Here is a 17,054-nt window from a genome sequence, read left to right as displayed (position 1 = left end):
GCATCGGCAAAAATGAACACCTAATCTTCCCGTGTTAGCTCTCATTTCTCTTATTTAACTATAATTTTTCCCTACGTAGCAGGGAGTCAAAATATTTTGGCAATGGGAGGAGACAGTTGGCGATTTAAATTTCGTGAAAAGTTCTCACCACAAAGAAAAATCCTTTGTTTTAGTGATTGCCACTCGATTATCACATCCACGTCATTCTCTCTATTTCGCAATAATTCAAAACGAGCTGCCCTTCTTTGAACTTTTTCAGTATCCTCTGTCAGTTATATCTAGTGAACCTTCCATATCGGGCAGTAATACTCCAGAAGAGGGCAGACTAGCAAAGGGTAGGCATTCTTTTTAGTAGATTTTTTGCATCTTCTAAGTGTTGTGCCAAAAAAACCTCGTACTCACAACCAGTCGCGGATACATACGGGGGCGTCCCCCCCCCCCGCCCCCCACCCCCTTGCAGGGTCGCCCGCATTGTCATCCGCTCCGCCCCCGCCAGTCAGCCCGCACGCTATTCGTTCGTTTCTTTCATCAGTCGACTCGACTGAATCGAGTTATCGAGTAGCTGTACTTCCCTATGTAACACGCCCGTCTGCGTCATCGTATTTTATACGTTTTTGTCTGGCACATAGGAATCGACTTCATGACTTAGCTCTGTTGAACGCTCACACTGACATTGATTGTCCTATTGACGATGTAATTCACCAATTTGCCAGGAAGAATAGGCGCACAGAATTCAGCATTTAAGGAAGAGAATCACAATTGTAACTTTCTTATATCATAAGATGGCACTGTCTTGTATATGTGTACAATCAGTTTAAATAAAACTTTGTTCAACTTTGCATGTGACTTGATTATTTTTTATTACGGTAAAGGGAGTTCTTTAGCGTCCTCTCATTGAGGCTTTTCTGTATCCGCCACTGCTCACAACCTTTTCTATGCTATTGAATAAAATGTTCTGGAGTCTACGAAATACCTCGTGAAAGAACATGAGAGGTGGCTTGCAGCTCAGCGCTGCGTGGGATCCAGCGATCGCGCGGTTGAAGAGGGCACATCGAACGCCGACTCAAAACATGCCCATATATGGCAATGTCACGGGCACCAGTGACGTCACAGCCGGCAGCTAGCGTATATATGGGCGCACCAACAGTCCACTGGCAGTCACAATACTTGACAATGGCCAAGGAGTGCTTGGCCGAAAGCTCGTGTTGTTTTAGGCAATTGACGCGGTTGGAAACCCGAGAACATTTTATTGAATGTTATCGCCGTGAGACTCTGCATTCATACATTTTCTATGCTATGCTTCAGATTTAAGTTGTTCCCGACTGTGATTCCTACCTATTCACTTACAACGTTTAAAGCTGCATTATCTATCGTGTAACCGAAATGTAATCATTGTTTAGGGTCGATTGTTGCTTTTCACCGCATACAGATATCTTGTCTAAAACATTTTACAATTCTTTTTGGTATTCGGATGACTTTACCTGATGGTAAACGTTCGTACCAGCTGCAAACACTAAAGAGGGATGCTCAGATTGTGTTCTAGATTATTCATATACAGGGTGTTTCAAAAATGACCGGTATATTTGAAACGGCAATAAAAACTAAACGAGCAGCGATAGAAATACACCGTTTGCTGCAATATGCTTGGGACAAAAGTACATTTTCAGGCAGACAAACTTTCGAAATTACAGTAGTTACAATGTTCAACAACAGATGGCGCTGTGGTCTGGGAAACACTATAGTACGATATTTTCCACATATCCACCATGCGTAGCAATAATATGGCGTAGTCTCTGAATGAAATTACCCGAAACCTTTGACAACGTGTCTGGCGGAATGGCTTCACATGCAGATGAGATGTACTGCTTCAGCTGTTCAATTGTTTCTGGATTCTGGCGGTACACCTGGTCTTTCAAGTGTCCCCACAGAAAGAAGTCACAGGGGTTCATGTCTGGCGAATAGGGAGGCCAATCCACGCCGCCTCCTGTATGTTTTGGGTAGCCCAAAGCAATCACACGATCATCGAAATATTCATTCAGGAAATTAAAGACGTCGGCCGTGCGATGTGGCCGGGCACCATCTTGCATAAACCACGAGGTGTTCGCAGTGTCGTCTAAGGCAGTTTGTACCGCCACAAATTCACGAAGAATGTCCAGATTCCAACACCAGAAAATTCCTCTGTTCTAAGGAATAAACCATGTTGTCTACAGCACACTTGCACGTTGTGAACAGCACACGCTTACAGCAGAAAGACGACGTACAGAATGGCGCACGCACAGACTGCGTTGTCTTCTATATCTTTCCCATCACTTGCAGTGCCATCTGTTGTTGAAAATTGTAACTACTGTAATTTCGAAAGTTTGTCCACCTGAAAATGTACTGTTGTCCCAAGCACATTGCAACAAACGGTGTATTTCTATCGCTGCTCGTTTAGTTTTTATTGCCGTTTCAAATATACCGTTCATTTTTGAAACACCCTGTAGCTTAAGGACGCAAAGTGCTTATAATAATTCCTTGGTGAATCGCTGATATCACTTCTTTTTAACTACACGACTTCCTGTCGGTCTGCCGGCCGCGGTGGTCTCGCGGTTCTAGGCGCGCAGTCCGGAACCGCGCGACTGCTACGGTCGCAGGTTCGAATCCTGCCTCGGGCATGGATGTGTGTGATGTCCTTAGGTTAGTTAGGTTTAAGTAGTTCTAAGTTCTCGGGGACTGATGACCACAGCTGTTAAGTCCCATAGTGCTCAGAGCCATTTGAACCATTTTTGAACCTGTCGGTCTGACATAAAATTACGAATCCAGTCGCACAACTGAAGCGATATTCCATAGCCCCGCAATTTTATTGGAAGCTATTTGTGAGGAACACTGTCAGAAGCCTCCTGAAAATCTAGAAGTATCGAATCAACTTGAAATCCCCTGCTGAAAGCATCCCTTAAGAGCCAATTGCTTTTTCAAGAAAGATATTTCTGAATCCATTCTGAAATTGTGTCAATAGTACACTTTGTTCGACGTATTTTATAACGGTGGAACATAGCATATGTTTCAAAACACTGTTACAAATCGATCTCAGTGGCGAAAGTCTACAATTCAGGGGAGTACATCTTTTTTTCTTTCTTGTGCATTAATGTGAACTGTAGAACCTCCCGGTCTTTAGGAACGAATCTTTCATTGCATATTACTACTAAAAATGGAACTATTTCATCGAAACAAATGGTTCAAATGGCTCTGAGCACCATGGGACTTAACATCTGTGGTCATCAGTCCCCTAGAACTTAAAACTACTTAAACCTAACTAACCTAAGGACAACACACACATCCATGCCCGAGGCAGGATTCGAACCTGCGACCGTAGTGGTCACGCGGTTCCACACTAAAGCGCCTAGAACCACACGGCCACACCGGCCGGCCTTTCATCGAAACACTCAGACCAGAACCTAATTGTATACAGCCTGGGTCGGAAGACATGCCTTTATTGATTAAGTTGCTTGGCTACATTGTAGGTATCTACAATGCGCAACACAATTAGAAGGTTACTTTTTCGAAACCCCGTAATTTTCTCACACTGCGACACAGAAGTTTGAAATTTGGCTCAAAGGACCCTAAAACCATTCTCTGTTATGGTGCAAAAGAGTGGCGCTCAATGACGTCACACTCGGGTTCGACAAAGCTTCAAACAGGAAGTTGTCGATACATGTGGAAAAAAAAGCCTGAGCTCGGAAGTTCATTTGAGGTGTAAGGTAGGTTAATAATGTCACATTGGCACCAAATTTCACAACAATTTCGCCCTATCCATCGTGGACATGCCACACGATGGGAGGCCGTCACGCAATCCTTATACCCACATTTCACCCCTCCTCTGCGATAGGGGTCAGAACGGCGACACCCAACGTGGAAACCACGCGGTTTTCTTACGGGTGGCCGGGGAAAATATTTTAGCGGCTCAGAATCGACACGAAGAAGCCTGAGCAGTGACACAAAGGATATCAAGGAAAACACGCCTTCTCTTGGTGCGTTGATTTTCACACGTTTCGCGGTCGAAAACGAAGTTCTCAGTGCGATGAGCAGCAGGACGGCGTACTTGACAACCTTTGTCTCTGCTAACACCCTCTAGTCGCTTCAACTCTTCTCGTGTGTCTGCAGCCACACCGAGCAAGATCGCACCGCTTGGATTATAGCAAAAAAATGGTTCAAATGGCTCTAAGCACTATGGGACTTAACATCTAAGGTCATCCATACCCGAGGCTGGATTCGAACCTGCGACCGTAGCAGCAGCGCTGTTCCGGACTGAACCGCCTAGACCCGATCAGCCACAAAGGGCCGGCGGAGTATAGCACAACCTCAGTTTTTGTTTTTGTGCACAGAGTGGAAACACTCTGACAGCTCGAAACCAGTTGACGAAATCCGAATGTGATCAGAAGCAGAAAATGGTTTTTATGCTTTTTCAGCCTCCCTGTTTCGCGTCCTCCTGCGGCATCATTATCGGAGGGGTGGAGGAGCAAGATTGGCACGTGCGTGAATAAAATGAGAAACGGTGCCTCTAAGACATCCCAGTTCAGCAACAGCCCACACCAACGCTGAGCACTTTAAATACGCTATGAATCCGGACACCTGGCGGCTGAAAATGGTTTAGACGTTCGTGGCGCCCACCGTCGGTAATGCTGGAGGTCAGTATGGTGTTGGCCCACCCTCAGCCTCGATGACATCTTCCACTCTCGCTGGCATACGTTCAATCAGGTTCTGGAAGGTTTCTTGGGTACGGCAGCCCTTTCTTCACGGAGTGCTGCACTGAGGAGAGGTATCGATGTCGGTCGGTGACGCCTGGCAAGAAGTCGGCGTTCCAAAACATCCCAAAGATGTTGTACAGGATTCAGGTCATGACTCTGTGCAGGCCAGTCCATTACAGAGGTATTATCGTCGTGTAACTACTCCGCCACAGGCCGTGCATTATGAACAGGTGCTCGATCGTGTTGAAAGTTGCAGTCGCCATCCCCGAGTTGCTCTTCAACAGTGGGATGCAAGAAGCTGCTTATAGCATCAATGTAGACCTGTGCTGTGATAGTGCCACGCAAAACGACAAGGGGTGCAAGCCCCTCCATGAAAAACACAGCCACGCCGTAACACCACCGCCTCCGAATTTTGCTGTTGGCACTACACACGCTATGTCGTTCACCAGGCTTTCGCCATACCCACACCCTGCCATCGGATCGCCACATTGTGTGCTGTGATTCGTCACTCCACACAACGTTTTTCTACTGTTCAGTCGTTCAATATTTACGCTCCTTTCATCAAGCGAGGCGTCGTTTGGCATTTGCCTTCGTGATGTGTGGCTTATGAGCAGCCGCTCGACCATGAAATCCAAGTTTTCTCACTTCCCACCGAACTGTCATAGTACTTGCAGTGGATCCTGATGCAGTTTGGAATTCGTGTGCGATGGTGTAGATAGATGTCTGCCTATTACACATTACAACCCTCTTCAACTGTCGGCGGTCTCTGTCAGTCAACAGACGAGGTCGCCTGTACGCTTTTGTGGTGTACGTGTCCCTTCACATTTCCACTTCACTATCGCATCGGAAACAGTGGACCTAGGGATGATTAGGTGTGTAGAAATCTAGGGTACAGTCGTATGACACAAGTGACACCCAGTCACCCGACCACGTTCGAAGTCCGTGAGTTAAGCGGAGGGGCCCATTCTGCTCTCTCACGATGTCTAATGACTACTGAGGTCGCTAATATGGATTGCCTGGCAGTAGGTGGCAGCACAATGCACCTAATTGGAAAAACGTATGTTTTTGGTGGTGTCCGGATGCTTTTGATCACATAGTGTATATACCTGTTCAGGGGGCCCTTGATGGATTTCTAGACGCCTGAAGGTTCCCAAACCCTTCAAGGCCGCTAAGATTCCACATGCCTGCAAACAGGCACTAGGACTGTAGAGTAGTGCCCTCAGCTGAAGGGTGTCAAAGGGTTGCCTACCTTCAGGCTGTTTGGAATGTCTTAATAGATGTCTCTGTAAAGGTACCGGCGTTCAACAAAGGTGTGCTGGAGGGTGTTGCTGAGCTGGGTGGTCTTATAGGGACCACGTCACAGGGTGATGCGAAGTAGTAGGGATGAATAAGCATAAACACTCTCTGCTGCTTTGAATCACATTCACATTTCGTCAGTTGCCTTTTTAACGGCCCCTGATGGTTGCATCCTGTACACCACAGCAAAACCTGCAGTGTGCTACACTCCAAAGAGGTCAAATCACGTTTAGTGGGGCTGCAGGCTTACGATGTCGTCAGACAGGGGCTGAATCCTCCACGTGATGTTAGCAGTGAGAATAGTCGTCACGAACGTCGTCCTTTTGCTCAACGCAATGCAAACTGTCGTTTTCGACTGCGAAATGTGTGGGAAACAATGAGCCAAGGGAAGGGGTGGTTTCATTGACGCCCTTTATGTCCGCACCGAGCAGCTGGATGTCTGAAATACTTTCCTCGCACACCCATAAAAGAACCACTGGGCGTCGCGGTTCTGACCACCATCGCAGAGGAGACGATGAAATTTGGTTAAGAGGGAGTGTTACGCTATTCCCTTCGAGTGACACGTCCACGGTGGCATAGGGTGGAATTTTTGGGAAATTTGGTGCCATTGTGACATCACTAAACCACCTTACACTTCAGATGAACTCCCGAACTCAGGTCTTTTTTTTTTTTTCACACTTGGAGAAACCTTGCTGTTTGAAGCATCTCCGAACGCGATGTAACTTGCCCGGGAGTACTAATGGGTGGGGTACTTTTAAACTGTTTTCACTTCTGTCCACACCACGTACCTGGTAATCCCGCGCCGGTCGTACTGTTCTGCTCCACAGTGCTGCTGGCTTGGCTGAAATTATCTATTTAAATATGCAAGAGGGATTAGGGGAGCCACTCAACGTTAAGACACAACAGTGTTTGACGTCTGATATGAAAACAACTATATTTTGAGACGATAAAAGAAAGTCGCAGGTGGCACTGTTTACATTCTAATTCATAAGTGTTATCCCAATTAATGGGTGATTAACAGTCCACAATATCATTCGGACGAGTGTACGCGTAACCAACACGACGCGGGTGATTGTTGAGTATGCGGAAGCCGAATGATCGCACGAAAGTTCTCACGCTCGTCACGCATACACAGATATTTGGTACCAGTTCTCCTTGACACTAGTAATGATATGGCACTGTTCGTAAAGTTAATTTTTTCAGTTCTCACCTGTACGAGCGTGCGCGTAACCGTCGCGGCGCGGTTGATTGTTGATGATGCGGAACGCGATGATCGAACGCACGTCCTCACGCTCGCTACAAGACACTGGCACACGATTGCACACTTTTGTGGTGAATAGTATTACTGATTCACATCAGTTCATTCTGAGAGGCCGAACACGGCGCGGATGATTGATACAGTACGGTACGACACGCAACGAGAGGATACACAAATACATCAGCAGCACTGCTCATTTTTAAATTACTTCTTGACGCAGTTTCCTCTGAATCATTTACTTATTTCATAACTTTACTGTAATAACACTTGTAGCAAAACTTCAACTTCCATGCTAACAATACCTCTCACATGCAGAGCTACACAACATATCAGTTCCGTGTCACGTGCTAGACTCGACTGACGCGGCTGCCCGCAAAGATACTCCGCAACCTAGCCAGCGATATGACAATACCCTTACAGTGAGAGCGACGTCTAAGGGAGCTACGCTTTCGGAGCATTGCGGACTAAGGTTGTAGGAACCTTGGAGCGAAATTCAAACTTCTGCGTCGCAATTGAAGACAGTTGTGGGGTTCCAAAAAGTTATTTTTAAGTGTGTAGCTGAGTGTACCTTTTCTTGATTGGAACTGTATAATATTTCTCTTCTTCGTTATAGGTATTTCGGGAAACCATGTTCAGTAACCCCGCTTTAATAGTAGAGTCGTCGGTAACATTACCAAGTAACAGATTTCAGCTTACCGGAGCAAAAAAACATGGAGCCCTCATCTCTGAGACTAAAAAATGTTGAACACAAAAGTGCAACGTAGGAGAGGTTTTATTGTACAATTATCGATACATTGAAAAATATCTACTGGTAATCTGGTAATCTTAGTCGACCGTGAGTTGGTATCTGACTTAAGTTGGCTCTGTTTAAACGCGTGGTTATGCCCCCAGTATTGTTTGCATCGAAATTATCATTACAATCTAATTATTAAACAAGAATATGGTGATTGTTAGCTACGAAATCAATAATGCGGTGATTAGCATATGATACCAAATTAAGATTTATACAGAAAACGGGATGAACAATATTTCTAGCCTAACGCGATAATCCATTACACTCGCTAACCTAACTAGCCTATCATTGGCACAATGTATCCTCTTTTCCTAACTCCTTAAGTCAACACTGAACAAGTGATTCTAGTGAAGTTCTGCCTGAACGGAAACAGACTCAGAGAGCGCCAGTCAAAGAGCTAGCGGAATACGAACTCATTTAGAATTACAGGTGCCCTACTTTGGCTGATGATTGCTAATATCACCGTAATTCTACGTGATGATTACGACGGTAGGTCCAGCCAACGTCGTGATGCCGTCTTTCCCGTGAGCGAGCTTGGCTTTAATCTCAAACGTGGACTTGATTTGCGTCCGTAAACTCCTGTAAGTAAGTGTTCAATTGCGGAGTCCGTCACTAGTCAATACTCAAGCTACTTGCACATATGCCGAGAGTAGTTGGTCGACTCAAGTGCGCGGCAGCAAAGGAACACTCCAGATTGCAAATGAACACCACAAGTTAGTACAAATCTTTTTCTCTCCTCAGAGGAACAGATAATGCTACGTGTGTGGAGTCGTATGCTCTAAATTATTCAGACTTGGAGAGTAACCACTGGACTCAATGCCGGTAGCTTCTCCAACCTACTTCTCTCCACGCTCTCCAGGTAGGGCAGCAAGACACCGCGACTGCCCTCCTCCACAGCCGACCCCAGAGTCCTCCTTCAGATTTTTGCAAACTTGGATGTTCTTCACCGCATTGATCCTTACGCGTTGGCAGCCAATCACGACACAGACTTCCATGTATCCGTGCGCGTTTGTATCCAACCACGACACAGAATTCTCCCACGGTTACTGTTGCCGCCATTCTTTTAATATACCGGGTAATCAAAAAGTCAGTATAAATTTGAAAACTTAATAAACCACGGAATAATGTACGAGGTGCGGCTAGAAAAAAACCGGACTGATGCTGGAAAAAACATTTATTTACAATTATTTACAATTTCATCTTATCTCCTTCAATGTACTCTCCTCCTCGGTCTCTACACCGCTCCATACGAATTTTCCATTGTTCATAGCAATGCTGCAGATCATTTTCGGTAAGTCCATACATTACTTCCGTCGCTTTCTCTTTTACTGCTTCAACAGTCTCAAATCTAGTTCCTTTCAAAGCTGACTTGACTTTAGGTAAAAGAAAAAAGTCACAGGGGGCCAAATCAGGTGAGTAGGGTGGATGATCTAAGATGGGAATGTTGTGTTTTGCCAAAAACGTCTTCACTGACAACGCACTGTGAGCTGGGGCATTGTCTTGGTGAAGGATCCATGACTTTTTTCTCCACAAATCGTTCCGTTTTCTCCGTACTCGCTCACATAGGGTAGCCAGGACGCTAATGTAGTAATGCTGATTCACTGTTTGTCCCTCTGGTACCCAATCAATGTGCACAATCCCTTTGATGTCAAAAAAAAACAATCGTCATTGCCTTGAATTTCGATTTTGACATTCGTGCTTTTTTTTGTCGTGGAGAACCAGGAGTTTTCCAATGCATCGATTGGCGTTTAGTTTCGGGATCGTAAGTAAAAAACCACGATTCATCGCAAGTAATAACATTTTGTAAGAAGGTGGGATCACTTTCAATGTTTTCCAGGATGTCAGAACAAATCTTTCTTCGGCGTTCCTTCTGTTCAATTGTGAGACACTTTGGAACCATTTTTGAACACACTTTGTTCATGTTGAAACTTTCATGAAGAATCTGCCTAACACTTTCCTTGTCAACTCCTGTTAACTCAGACACTGCTCTGATTGTTAAACGGCGATCTTGTCGAACAAGTTTACCGATTTTTTCAATGTTTGCATCAGTTTTTGCTGACAATGGTCTGCCAGCGCGAGTGTCATCACTGGTGTCTTCGCGGCCATCTTTAAATCGTTTAAACCACTCAAACACTTGTGTTCGCGATAAACAATCATCGCCGTACACTTGTTGTAACATTACAAACGTTTCACTTGCAGATTTTCATAGTTTGAAACAAAATTTGATGTTAACACGCTGTTCTTTCTGTACACTCAACATTTTCCGACGCACAGACAAAACGTCAACTACTTAAAACAGACGCCACGGGCAGACTGAGTGCAGGAGGCAGATGAAACTCGAGCAGTAGGCGGAGCGAGAGTCACGTGACAGGCCACGCGACTTTCAGCCTTATTGCATTCGTTTTATTGTTTCACCAGTACTAGTCCGGTTTTTTTCTAGCCACACCTCGTAGATAGAGAGGTAAAAATTGGCACACATGCATGGAATGACATGGGGTTTTATAAGAACCGAAAAAAAACAAAGTTCACAAAATGTCCGACAAATGGCGCTGGACAGCAAAACGTCAGTGACTGCGCATGACAATCGTGGATAAAAGGAGCTGTAATGAGAAAGAGAATCAGATGCGCCAGCAGTCGCAGCGTTACGATCCTATCGCCATAGGAAGGGGATTCGAACGGGTGAAGGTCCGTTGACAAATGCAACTGTGGCGAGAATGATTACGAAGTTCGAAGCCACGGGTTGTTTAGACGATAGACCCCGTAGTGGCCGACAGAGCACAAGGCGTAATGCTGCTGAGACAGTTCAGGAAGAAATGGAGACTGTAGCGGGTTCGTCTATGCACGGGGAAGTCAGCGCTCATGCAGTCGCACGTCGCACCGGCATTCCATACACTACTGTTTGGTTGGCACTTAGGTGTACCCTCCGATGCTCTGCGCACAAAATCCATCGGCATCATGAACTGGTTACCTGGCGATTTAGTGAAGCGGAGGACATTTGCGGTGTGGGCGTTTCAAAAGATGGCGGAAGATGACGATTAGTTGAGTAACGTGTTGTGTACCGATGAAGCTCATTTCACGCTCCAAGGGTCTGTCAACGCCCACAACTGCAGAATTTGGGCTACCGAAAATCCTAGAACTGTCGTGAAAACTCCATTTCACGACGAGAAAGTCACGGTATGGGTTGGATTTACCACATCTACCGTTATCGGGCCTTTTTTCTTCGAGGAAATGCGTGATTCTGGTTTTGTAACTGCTACCGTTACGGGTGAGAGGTACGCCGAAATGTTACAGAATCGCATCATCCCCAGCCTGGCTGATAAACACCTGCTGGAACGTACGATGTTTATGCAGAATAGCGCTCCACCCCATATTGCCAGACGCGTGAAAGATCTCTTGCGCGCGCCGTTTGGTGATGATCGTGTGCTCAGCTGCCACTTTCGTCGTGCTTGGCCTCCCAGGTCCCCAGACCTCAGTCCGTGCTATTATTGGCTTTGGGGGTACCTGAAGTCGCAAGTGTATCGTGATCGACCGACATCTCTAGCGATACTGAAAGACAACATCCGACGCCAATGCCTAATCACAATTCCAGACATGCTTTACAGTGCTGTTCACAACATTATTCCTCGACTACAGCTATTGTTGAGGAATGATGGTGGACATATTGAGCATTTACTGTAAAGAACATCATCTTTGCTTTGCCTTACTTTGTTATGATAATTGGCCGGCCGGAGTGGCCGTTCGGTTCTAGGCGCTACACTGTGGAGCCGAGCGACCGCTACGGTCGCAGGTTCGAATCCTGCCTCGGGCATGGATGTGTGTGATGTCCTTAGGTTAGTTAGGTTCAATTAGATCTAAGTTCTAGGCGACTGATGACCTCAGAAGTTAAGTCGCATAGTGCTCAGAGCCATTTTGTTATGATAATTATTGCTATTCAGATCAGATGAAGCGCCATCTGCCGAACATTTTTTTCAACGTTTGTAGTTTTTTGGTTCTAATACAACCCCATGTCATTCCAAGCAAGTGTGTCAATTTGTACCCCTCTATGTACATTATTCCGTGATTTATTCAGTCTTCAAATTTATGCTGACTTTTTGATCACCCGGTATAACTCTACGCGCCCTGCGCCAATCCCGTCACAGTCTTCCGCAAATTTTCCACTGTGGTGCGAATAGTCTTTCTCTCTATCGCATATAGCACCTTCTCCCAACGTCTTTGGTGGCCTGAAGTGCCAGCCGATAAAGGGGTCCAGCCGTGTTCCAGCCTCTGCGGCCATCTCGTTAGTTTGACATAACACACACAACTTCCTTTTCTTTGTCCATTCTCTCCTACCGGTGGGCCAATTATCTCGTTTTGTTAAATGGCTATCTCTGTGTATTCGGTGTATTAGTAGATTAGATTAGATTAGATTTACTTTCATTCCAATTGATCCGTAGTGAGGAGGTCCTCCAGGATGTAGAACACGCCAGAAAAACAACAATACATGAAAATATTTACAACTCAAACAAATAAGCCAATGTACCATTCCACAGGTCCCAAGTGGCATGGTCGTCATTTTTTAATGAACGCTATACGATAGAACCACTTTACAAATACTAATGCACTGAATTTAAAATAAAAAAGCCTTTTATTTATTTATATGGTAATAAACGTGTAATACAACTACTATAATACTTATTTCCAATGAACACATTACTGCACACACACACACACACACACACACACACACACACATTTACAATGACCACGTTACTGCACTGAAACTGTGCAGAAGTTGTATTGTACTTTATATATATATATATATATATATATATATATATATATATATATATATATATATATATATAAGAAATTCATCAATGGAGTAGAAGGAGTTGGCCACCAATAAATCCTTTAGGCTTCTCTTAAACTGAATTTCATTGGTTGTTAAGCTTTTTATGGCTGCTGGCAAGTTATTGAAAATGTGTGTTCCTGAATAATGCACACCTTTTTGTACAAGACTAAGTGACTTTAAATCCTTGTGAAGGTTATTCTTATTTCTAGTACTGATTCCATGAATTGAGCTATTGGTTCGAAAAAGTGATATATTTTTAAAGATAAATTTCATTAAGGAATAAATATATTGGGAAGCAGTAGTTAGTATCCCTAGTTCCCTAAACAGGCTTCTGCAGGATGTTCTTGAGTTCACACCACATATAACTCTTCTTGCACGTTTTCGTACCCGGAAAACTTCAGCTTGGCTTGATGAATTACCCCAAAAAATAATCCCATAAGACATTATGGAATGAAAGTAAGCGTAGTATGCCAGCTTTTTCATTTTTATATCCCCTATGTCTGACACAATTCGCATTGCGAATAGAGATTTGTTAAGGCGCTTCAGCAGTTCTGTGGTGTGTTCCTCCCAGTTGAATTTATTATCAAGCTGTAAACCTTAGAATTTAACACTATCCGCTTCTTCTATCTGCTTGTCATCGTATGTTAGGCATTTACTCGTAGGACACCCCTTACAAGTTCTGAACTGCATGTAGTGTGTTTTATCAAAGTTTATTGACAAAGAATTGGCTAGGAACCAGTGATTAATCTCCACAAATATTTTATTAGCTGACCTTTCTAAGACTACGCTTGATTTGCTATTTATTGCAATGTTTGTATCATCAGCAAACAAAACGAACTTGGCTTCTGGTAATATTACTGATGAAAGGTGATTGATATACACAAGAAAAAGTAAGGGCCCTGAAATGGAACCTTGTTGGACCCCACATGTAATTACTTCCCAGTTGGATGATGCCTGATAGCTTGATGCATGTCTCTTTCCTAATAACACCCTTTGTTTCCTGCCAGAGATATAAGATTTGAGCCGGCCGCGGTGGCCGTGCGGTTCTAGCGCTCCAGTCCGCAGCCGCGCTGCTGCTACGGTCGCAGGTTCGAATCCTGCCTCGGGCATGGGTATGTGTGATGTCTTTAGGTTAGTTAGGTTTAAGTAGTTCTAAGTTCTAGGGGACTAATGACCACAGCAGTTGAGTCCCATAGTGCTCAGAGCCATTTGAACCATTTTTATAAGATTTGAACCATTTTGCAGCATTTTCTGTTACACTATAATATTCTAATTTACTTAAAAGGATATTGTGATTTACAAGGTCAAATGCCTTTGACAGATCACAAAATATACCAGTTGCCTGCAATTTTTTGTCTAATGAATTAAGCACATTTTCACTGTAAGTGTAGATAGCCGCCGGCCGCGGTGGTCTAGGGGTTCTGGCGCTGCAGTCCGGAACCGCGGGACTGCCACGGTCGCAGGTTCGAATCCTGCCTCGGGCATGGGTGTGTGTGATGTCCTTAGGTTAGTTAGGTTTAAGTAGTTCTAAGTTCTAGGGGACTTATGACCTAAGATGTTGAGTCCCATAGTGCTCAGAGCCATTTGAACCATTTTGTAGATAGCCTTCTCAATATCAGAACCTGATTTAGCATCATGCAAGGTGCTAAATATGCTACCTTACAAAAGGACAGTGTTCGAGAGTACTAAGCCTTACACCGAGTGATCAAGAAGACAGCAGCGTTAAATAGGTGCTCCTCAATATACTGACCACAGGACGTAAATACAAGATAGAATGAAGAGTGAGAAATCTACATTTATATTTCTTGTATTTTTAGAAACAGTTTTTGATAGTGTTCTGTATCTCACCTTTCCTGTTTCTCTCTTATTTCATTCGTGGTTGTGACCTTTATGGCCAGTAACTGAGCAGTTGTTGTCTTCAGTCCAGAGACTGGTTTGATGCAGCTCTCCATGCTACTCAATCCTGTGCAAGCCTCTTCATCTCCGAGTAACTATTGCAACCAACATCCTTCTAAATCTTCTTAGTGTATTCACCTCTACACCTACATCTACGTGGATACTCTGCAAAACACATTCAAGTGCCTGGCAGAGGGCTCATCGAACCGCCTTCACAATTCTCTGTTATTCCAATCTCGTACAGCGCGCGGAAAGAACGAAAACCTATATCTTTCCGTACGAGCTCTGATTTCCCTTATTTTATCGTGTTGATCGTTTCTCCCTATGTAGGCCGGTGTCTACAAAATATTTTCGCATTCGGAGGACAAAGTTGGTGATTACAATTTCGTGAGAAGATTCCGTCGCAACGAAAAACGCCTTTAATTTAATGATGTCCACCCCAAATCCTGTATCATTTCAGTGACACTCTCTCCCATATTTCGCGATAATACAAAACGTGCTGCCCTTCTTTGAACTTTTTCGATGTACTCCGTCAGTCCTATCTGGTAAGGATCCCACACCACGCAGCAGTATTCTAAAAGAGGACGGATAACCGTAGTGTAGGCAGTTTCCTTAGTAGATGCGTTACATTTTCTGTGTCCTGCCTTAAAAACGCAGTCTTTGGTTAGCCTTCCCCACAACATTTTCTGTGTGTTCCTTCCAATTTAAGTTGTTCGTAATTGTAGGTAACCTCTAGGTCTCCCCCTACTATTTTTACCCTCTATGCTTCCCTACAATACTAAATTGGTGATCCCTTGATACCTCAAAACATGCCGTACCAACCAATACCTTCTTCTAGTCAAGTTGTGCCACAAATTCCTCTTCTCCGCAATTCTAATCAGTACCTCCTCATTAGTTACATCATCTACCATCTAACCCTAAGCATTCTTCTGTAGCTCCACATTTCGAAAGCTTCTATTCTCTTCTTGTCTAAACTAGTTATCGTCCATGTTTCACTTCCATTCTTGGCTAAACTCCATACAAGCACTTTCAGAAACGGCTTCCTGACACTGAAATCTTTATTCGACGTTAACAAATTTCTCTTTCCTTGCCATAGCCAATCTACATTTTATATTCTTCATCCTTCGACTATCATCAGTTATTTTGCTTCCCAAACAGCAAAGCTCATCTGAAAGTTTAAGTGTCTCATTTCCTCATCTAATTCCCTCACCATCATTTGATTTAATTCGAATACATACCATTATCCTCGTTTGGCATTTGTTCATGTTCATCGTATGTCCTTCTTTCAAGACACTGTCCATTCCGTTCAACTACTCTTCCAGGCCCTTTTCTGTCTCTCACAGAATTACAATGTCGTCGGCAAACCTCAAAGTTTTCATCTCTTCTCAGTTGATTTTAATTCCTTCTTTGAATTTTTTCTTTTGTTGCATTTACTGCTTCCTCAATATACAGATTGAATAACATCGGGGATAGGCTACAACGCTCTCTCACTCCCTTTCCAGTCACCGCTTCCCTTTCGTGTTCCTCGACTCTTATAACTGCCATCTGGTTTCTGTACAGATTGTAAATAGCCTTTCGCTCTCTGTATTTTACCTCTGCCACATTCAGAATTTGAAAGAAAGTTTTCCATCCAACATTGTCATAAACTTCTCAAACTATACACATGCTATAGACGTTGGTTTGCCTTTCCTTAACATAACTTCTAAGAAAAGCCGCCGGCCGCTGGTGGCCGAGCGGTTCTGGCGCTACAGTCTGGAACCGCGCAACCGCTACGGTCGCAGGTTCGAATCCTGCCTCGGGCATGGATGTGTGTGTTGTCCTTAGGTTAGTTAGGTTTAAGTAGTTCTAAGTTCTAGGGGACTTATGACCTCAGCAGTTGAGTCCCATAGTGCTCAGAGCCATTTGAACCATTTTTTTAAGAAAAGCCGTAGGGTCAGTATTGACTTGCCGGATCCAACATTTCTACGGAACCAAACTGATCTTCCCCGAGGTCGGCTTCTACCAATTTTTCCATTCGTCTCTACAGAATTAGTGTTATTGTTTTGCAACCATGTCTTATTAAAGTGATAGTCAACAGCTACTTTCTTTGGGATTGGAATTATTATATTCTTCTTGAAGTCTGAGGATATTTCGCCGGTCTCATATATCTTGCTCACCAGATGGTAGAGTTCTGTCATGGCTGGCTATCCCAAGGCTGTCAGTAGTTCTAAAGGAATGTTGTCTACTCCCGGTGCCTAGTTTCGTCTTAAGTCTTCA

The sequence above is a fragment of the Schistocerca serialis genome, chromosome 1, assembly GCF_023864345.2.
Source record: "Schistocerca serialis cubense isolate TAMUIC-IGC-003099 chromosome 1, iqSchSeri2.2, whole genome shotgun sequence".
Classification (NCBI taxonomy): domain Eukaryota; kingdom Metazoa; phylum Arthropoda; class Insecta; order Orthoptera; family Acrididae; genus Schistocerca; species Schistocerca serialis.
This window is presented reverse-complemented; position numbering follows the sequence as displayed.